Consider the following 8,063-nt stretch of genomic DNA (forward strand, 5'->3'; position numbering starts at 1 on the left):
TTCCAACTCTTTCCTTTCGGCGGCGTTTCCTTACGCACCCGTCTTTATATGAACCTAGTTGTTGCGAGGATTTTAAACCACTCAAATAAATAATGAAATTCTGTGATGAGATAGATAGAGGATATTTAATGATTTCCCATTGATTCACATATATTTAATTCACGCTTATTTTTCGCAGATGCTAATCGCTACCTTTGCTTAACCCTGCACGTATTACTTCTTGGTCCACGGAAATCAGTCCTACCGAGAGACCGAGTTGAGAGCTGAGGTTGAATCAAACGAAACCGGAAGGGAGTCCTCGATAGAGAACCTTCAGTGTTTTGCGTCACACGTTGTGAAAGCTTTGGGGTTTTGGGTTGCTACTGGTATGCTGCCGGTCCACGACTCTAGGACAAAATGTGGTCGAAATATGTTGATACCATGTTCGGAATGTGTCCATATAGTTGACAATGACATTTTTGTTCGATTCCCCAATCGGACGTGAAAAGGTATGGGTGTCAACTGCCCGACCACGTGGGGTTTTCCCGGATGCTCCGGTTTTCTCCCACATTAAAATCCCCGCGCGCGCTGACATCCGGGCCAACAAGAGTGATTAAGTTTAAATTGCTTGTTTCATAATAGTTATAAACTAAACAAAATTTATATATCAACAAAAAAATATGTCTGTTTAGTTTGCATATTCTGCCTACTTACCCTGTATCATACGAATATTCAAAGATAAAATTTAGTCGGGTGCTTTTTGCGAGACTTCATTTGGTGTGCTGTCAGATCCACTGACCTCGTCAATATCCAGGTTCTCTGGAGAGCGTTACTACTATACTATTTCTGTACCAAAATGCATTCTGTTCATATGAGTATCATCTTCAGATTTGTATTTCTTTCTCAATTCACCTATAATGAAAATCAAAGTGCATTCCTAGGAAAATTATCCGTGGGTATTCGAAAATGTGTATTGGATGGATGACTGGTTTGTTTGGTATGTATCCGTATACGTGTAGTGACGTTTTATTCTGCTTAAGTCCAACATCTCTACACAAACATATACAAATGGGTATGGTTAAAGTTTCGACTAGCTTTAACTCAGAAAAGTGATGTAAAAAGTGTTTCAAATACGCAATTTATAACAGTAGGCGATCAAGGCTAAGATACGCGAAATATCACGCACTGATCTGACGTAATGACGTCACCAATGACGCGCACACGACCTTTCAGCAACAGCAACAAAATCTCGCACACAGGATGTCATCAAATTCCGGTCATATGTCTCTGATTTGTGGCAGATGTTTAAACTATTTTCCCAACGTTTCTATCATAAGCTGCGGAGCAGGTAAGCTTTTAACGTATAAACAGTGCGTGTTCGCCAAAAACCGTTTTGTCGGTCAACACAGATTACTTTTCTTAATAACAGTTAGCAGGGCTTGATTTCATGAGAATGCCAAGTATATTGAGACTATTTGAGTGACGTCTTGAACATGTGGAGATGTTCACTGTTGCTTGGGTTGTGATGAGCTACTCAAAGTACTTAACAGATCGTCGATTTTTTGTATGAAATAAGTCTCGTGACAAAAGAAAGGTCACACGTGTTTTTCTTCGCTATTTCGTGCATTTTCACATTCAGTTGTTAGTGATTATTTTTTATGATTTTCATTGAGTCCACTTTAATTCATTTGAAACGAGATTTCAAGGAAGATTTTCACTGAAAATGCAGAAAGTTGGGTGTCTTCGTTTGAGCCGTTTTGTTGTAGTTCTTTCCATTGCAAATTAGATTCCTTGACAGTTTCAAAGATAATGGGTTGAGCTGCCAAACTCGACCTGAAACACGAATGTCTGAAAGCTCAAGTGCGCAACTCCATCATCGTAATTTAAGAAACCTGAATTATGTTGATATTCAAACTTTACACTTTTTATGAATTTTATGTTCCAAGCAAAACTCTTTTCTGACTCATATCTCATGTAGCGCACAACAAATCTGGCAGGGGCCTGTGACCTCGACGACTTGTAACCTAGCTTTGCACACATGTTGGATATGTCAGATAGGATGTTGGTTATTTTTTTCATGGCATTGTTGGGATTTGTGAATGTGTATTTGTGTGTGCTTTATTTTTTAAGAATCAGCGGAAAATATGTTATCTGGTAATTTGTTTAAGACAAAGCTTATCAAGCAATTAAAGACAGCAGACTTAGGAATAAACATACTGAAAGCTAGCGCACAAAAGCTTGTCTTATAATGTTATTGTGTTTGTGATTTCACTACAGTTCTGGTTTTGTGCAAGGCCTGCCATCGTAGACTACATCCGCGCTGTGCCAAAGCGGTTTCCATAGCAACATATGCAGACAAGATGTGTAATTTTTGTAGAACAGTTCCCGCCATCTTATTATGCCCCCTTTGTGGACAAACTGACGGTACATCTTCAAGTTATTAACGTATTGTCTCGTCTGTTGTTTAAACCAAGAGTTGTACTGTGTAATGTTTCGTGTGTATTATGAATACATTATTAGTGTTTTGGGGCTGTTTTGAGTCTTTTGGGGCCGGTATATCGTCTTGTCGATTGAGAGGATTTATAATGTTGATAGTAAGTAACTATGGAATTCATGAAAGAGTTATCGAGAATTTAAGCCAAAATAACTCTCACGAAAACAAATGTATACTACAGTAGTCTAGTAAAGGTGGCTCAAAACACCACGAAAAAGTTGACAAAAAACACTGAAATCTTAATATTATGATTCATATGCTTACCCAATAGCTTCCTTGTAATTTTTTTTACGAATTCCATTATTTTAGAATAACTTTGGCTTAGCCAAAGCCGATTTTGGAGATGTTGAACCATGGACTTCAATCGGAGAGGCTCCTGTTTTCTCTGAGAAAATGTTACGTCATCAGGTTACCAGGATACAAGCTTTTTACTCTACGTCTTAGATCTATGGCGACTTCAACCTTTCCCAGTGAAAGTGTTAAGTTGTTTTTGTTTTGTTTTGTTGATTTGTTGTTCTTTTCTATCATTCTAGATAGTATCTCTTCAGTTCTTTTGTCGTCTATTTGTGCTGACCTTGAATTCGGATCTTGTTCTAGTGTGTTGACGATGTGGTACTTTGTTGTGCCGACTTTGAATTCGGATCTTGACCTCTTATGATTATATGTGGAGGCCCTAGCCTTGTTAGCAGATATACTAGTGTTTTGTTTTTTTTAGATGATAAGGATATGATGGCTTTGTGTCAGAGATGTAGTGACCAGCTTCACCACGGCGGTACCTCAATCCATACTGACCACACGATGTCTTTCCCAGCGTGATCGACCGTAAGTATATAAACCTATTAAGGGCTATGTCTAGCGCAGATATGTATCAACTCATTTATTACGATCAGGAAAGTTGTATATCGAAACAAGGAAGCTACTAGCAAAATATCATGACTCTAGACAATTGGTTCTTCAGAAGTCGTTTGAACTTTTTGACATGTTTGACCCCCGTGACCTTGAAGGTTGTCTAAGATAGTTTGTTTGACAATGTTATCGGGCTCTATCCCCGGAAGCTACCATCCCCGGAAGCTACCAGTCAGACTTTAGGCAATTCAGTTCCAGAAGCCGTTTAAAGTTATTAACTATGTTTGATCCCTTTGATTCTTCAGAGGAAATCTTTGCAGTTTTCGACACATTTGACCTGTGACCTTTAAAGTCGATGTAGAGCATTCGTTTGCACAAACATTATTGGTATCTATTCCAGGAAGCTACTAGCCAAATATTATGACTATTTGCCTAATGGCTCTTCAGAAGAAATTGTTTGAAGATTTTGACATATTTAACACCTATGACCATACAGAAGGTCAACGTCATTTTTTGACAAGCTTTGTCGGGCGCTATACCATGAAACTACCAGCCAAATATCATGAATCCAAGCCTTTCACTTCTTGAGAAGTTGCTAGAAAGAAAAGGAAGACTATGAACGGACAAATGGACGACAGATGCATCACAGTAAAACTTTTCTTGAATAAACACTTCTACGGCCAATATATTTAAACAATACACTCTTTTGTGTTTTCATAAAGGACCCAATAAGGTTGGATATTTGTGGTTTATTTGTAATTGAACTCGAGATCCAGCTTATAGAGGTTTGATTGTGATGTTACATGATGTGTTCGACTTCAATAGACATTAGTTGTCTCTGGAATATGTAAGCTTGACTCTATTTGATTTGTTCAATTTTTGGAATTTCCCTTGATTTGTCTGGATTATAGAGGTTTGGTTGTGATGTAATCATATGTCTGAATTATAGAGGTTTGGTTGTGATGTAATCATATGTCTGGATTATAGATGTTTGGTTGTGATGTAATCATATGTCTGGATAACATATGTTTATTTAATCATCAAATACGTGCGGGTTACAGAGGTTTGGTGGTGATATGATTGGATGTGTCCAGATAAGATGTTCGACAGTAGTAACAGTGATTTATTTTGTTACAGATGTCAGCACCAGATCTTCTCCGCTATGTATTGAACATGTCTGCTTCATCACTTGACTGAAGCATACTGTAGACGAGCTGTTGGCGATATCAGCAGCCAGTCCTAGCACAAAACGGTCGGGCTCGACTATCCTCTGATCCTTATCACCAGACAATAAACCACATTTTCGGCAGATATATGCCTCTCTCCCCAGACATCTCTCTGTGAAAAATGTATTTGTATGTGGTGGAAATGACCTCAAGATACTGAGGCTAAGGACCGTCAGTGATGTATTCTACAGGACCTTTTTTGCCTGTAGCTGGACTACTTGGAGAACTGATCAGCAGCTATGCAGACTATCCCTTTTTGTTAACTTAGCAATGTTTGCTGGATAAAAAAACGTTCTTGCGAATGTCCTCTGGTCATTTGGATTACCTTGTGATAAATTAAGGCCATTTGAACTACATAGGTGTGTGACCAGAGGACATTGGTGCTACATGTGGGTGTGCCCAGAGGACATTGGGACTACATTGGTGTGACCAAAGGACATTGGGACTACATTGGTGGGTGATCAGAGGACATTGATTGGGAATACATGGGTGGGTGACCAGAGGACATTGGGACTACATGGGTGGGTGATCAGAGGACATTGGGACTACCTGGGTGGGTGACCAGAGGACATTAATTTGGACCACATGGGTGGGTGACCAGAGGACATTGGGACTACATTGATGTGACCAAAGGACATTGGGACTACATTGGTGGGTGACCAGAGGACATTGGGACTAATGGGTGGGTGACCAGAGGACATTGGGACTACATTGGTGGGTGGCCAGAGGACATTGGGACTACATGGGTGGGTGACCAGAGGACATTGGGACTACATTGGTGGGTGGCCAGAGGACATTGGGACTACATTGGTGGGTGACCAGAGGACATTAATTGGGACTAATGGGGGTGTGACCAGAGGACATTGGGACTACATAGGTGGGTGACCAGGGACATTGGGACTACATTGATGTGACCAAAGGACATTGGGACTACATTGGTGGGTGACCAGAGGACATTGGGACTAATGGGTGGGTGACCAGAGGACATTGGGACTACATTGGTGGGTGGCCAGAGGACATTGGGACTACATGGGTGGGTGACCAGAGGACATTGGGACTACATTGGTGGGTGGCCAGAGGACATTGGGACTACATTGGTGGGTGACCAGAGGACATTAATTGGGACTAATGGGGGTGTGACCAGAGGACATTGGGACTACATAGGTGGGTGACCAGGGACATTGGGACTACATTGATGTGACCAAAGGACATTGGGACTACATTGGTGGGTGACCAGAGGACATTGGGACTAATGGGTGGGTGACCAGAGGACATTGGGACTACATTGGTGGGTGGCCAGAGGACATTGGGACTACATGGGTGGGTGACCAGAGGACATTGGGACTACATTGGTGGGTGGCCAGAGGACATTGGGACTACATTGGTGGGTGACCAGAGGACATTAATTGGGACTAATGGGGGTGTGACCAGAGGACATTGGGACTACATAGGTGGGTGACCAGAGGACATTGGGACTATATTGGTGTGACCAAAGGACATTGGGACTACATTGGTGGGTGACCAGAGGACATTAATTGGGACTAATGGGTGGGTGACCAGAGGACATTGGGACTACATTGGTGGGTGACCAGAGGATATTGATTGGGACTAATGGGTGGGTGACCAGAGGACATTGGGGCTACATTGGAAGGTGACCAGAGGACATTAATTGGGACTAATGGGTGGGTGACCAGAGGACATTGGGACTACATGGGTGGGTGATCAGAGGACATTGGGACTACCTGGGTGGGTGACCAAAGGACATTGATTGGGACTACATGGGTGGGTGCCCAGAGGACATTGGGACTACATTGATGTGACCAAAGGACATTGGGACTACATTGGTGGGTGACCAGAGGACATTAATTGGGACTAATGGGGGTGTGACCAGAGGACGTTGGGACTACATTGGTGGGTGACCAGAGGACATTGGGACTAATGGGAGTGTGACCTGAAGACAGTGGATTAGGATTACCTAGGGGTGTGGCCAGAAGACATGTACACTTGATGGTGGTACTTCAGAAAGACACCAGTATTATCACTTGCGTTTTTGATGTTATTTATTGGGTTGTTGGATGTGATTTTGTAAACCACATTGTAGTTCGCTGGGCGCCACTGTTTTTACACATTGTTGAATCGTACTTGTTATTGAATTTTATGGATTTTAATGTGCAGGTCACTGTGCAGCTTAGCTACATAATGATTGTTTCATAAGCCACAGAAGTAAACTGGGTTTGCTTCAGGTCATAAACATTTAACATACTTTTGTACATGTACATCTGTAGTTTACTGTGCGATGTTCTGTAAAAGCTTTGGCCAAATTGTTTCAAGCTATCTTGAATAGGTATATTTACATATTGGTCTTGAAATTAATGCCATTGTTCATATCAGGCCTTTATGCATTACCTGTGTTTAGAATATGTTGTGTACCTATAACTATTTGTTAAGTCTGCCGAATCTGTTTTTGATTATGTTATACAAATAAAATCATAGTGCGATATAAAGGGCCTGTGTCCAGTAATTCTCCATAGGAGCCTGCCCCCGTATAATTTCTTATCTAGCTCAACTACTGTTTTTTTCTTTTCCGAAGAATAATTTTACACCTTTCCGACACCCAGATTTCATAATTTCAGTGAAAATGTATTTTTATAAAGTTGTCAATTTCAGCATCAAAGACATAAGTTCGTAAATAAAAGAAGGTTATCTCGAAATTGTAATTCGCAACATAGTATAAATTTCTTTTGATAAATATTTCCAAAACATCGTGTTTATTCATAAAAAAAAAAAAAAAAAATTCTCGGATGAAAATGCACTTGCAGAGACACAATTATGAAGAAAAATGCCATAAAATTGCAATTTTCTCCCGTTATATAGTTTTGGATGCAAATTTCCATCAGAAAATCGGATAGAGCTTTACTTGTTTCATATGTGTACCAAAAATCAGCTAATTCCATGTGGTGGAACGTTCTCATATCGCCGCCTGAATGTGGTTGTAAATTGAAAGAAAAGGGGAAATGAGTAACAACCTTGTCTGAAACCCTATTATATAGCTTATTATATACAAACTTTTATATTGAATATCAGAGCGGATATTTTCATGACAGTTTTATGATGTGTAACGACTAAATAAACAGTATCGATATAAAGATTTACACTGAGGACACCCTGATACATGAATACTGTTCTATCTCAAGTTGTCCTCTTCTGAATTTTCTGATCGTGTGGCCTTGTACATTTATCCGTATCTTCTTGTCTTTGTCTATACGTTTACGGAATCATTGACTCGACGCTAGCTATTCTTGTCTCACTTTCCTTGTTTTATTGTCCCATCTCCAAAGCGTTGTGGCTCTGTCAGGGTTGGGACCCTGACTTGTCTCACTTTCTTTGTGCCTGCCGACCACGCCACATCGAATAGATAGATTATCCATATGAAATACTTTATTTTGTTCTAAGTAATCAATCAATTCTGCGCTTCTTGGAGGTATTGAATGTGATTTATTATATTGTCTTGTTATTTT

The 8,063-nt window shown here is 40.4% G+C and overlaps 1 long non-coding RNA gene across 2 annotated transcripts; it reads left to right on the forward strand.

Annotated features, from left to right (window-relative positions):
- Positions 1-1,227: 1,227 nt before the first annotated feature.
- Positions 1,228-7,062, forward strand: LOC110460223. 2 transcript variants are annotated; one of them, XR_002463988.1, is made up of 4 exons: positions 1,228-1,327; positions 2,257-2,403; positions 3,189-3,295; positions 4,457-7,062. It is a non-coding gene; the product is annotated as an uncharacterized LOC110460223 (long non-coding RNA). The 2 variants fall into 2 exon arrangements; XR_002463989.1 differs by lacking the exon at positions 2,257-2,403.
- The last annotated feature ends 1,001 nt before the right edge of the window (positions 7,063-8,063 follow it).

The sequence above is a fragment of the Mizuhopecten yessoensis genome, unplaced genomic scaffold, assembly GCF_002113885.1.
Source record: "Mizuhopecten yessoensis strain PY_sf001 unplaced genomic scaffold, ASM211388v2 scaffold10333, whole genome shotgun sequence".
Classification (NCBI taxonomy): Eukaryota; Metazoa; Mollusca; class Bivalvia; order Pectinida; family Pectinidae; genus Mizuhopecten; species Mizuhopecten yessoensis.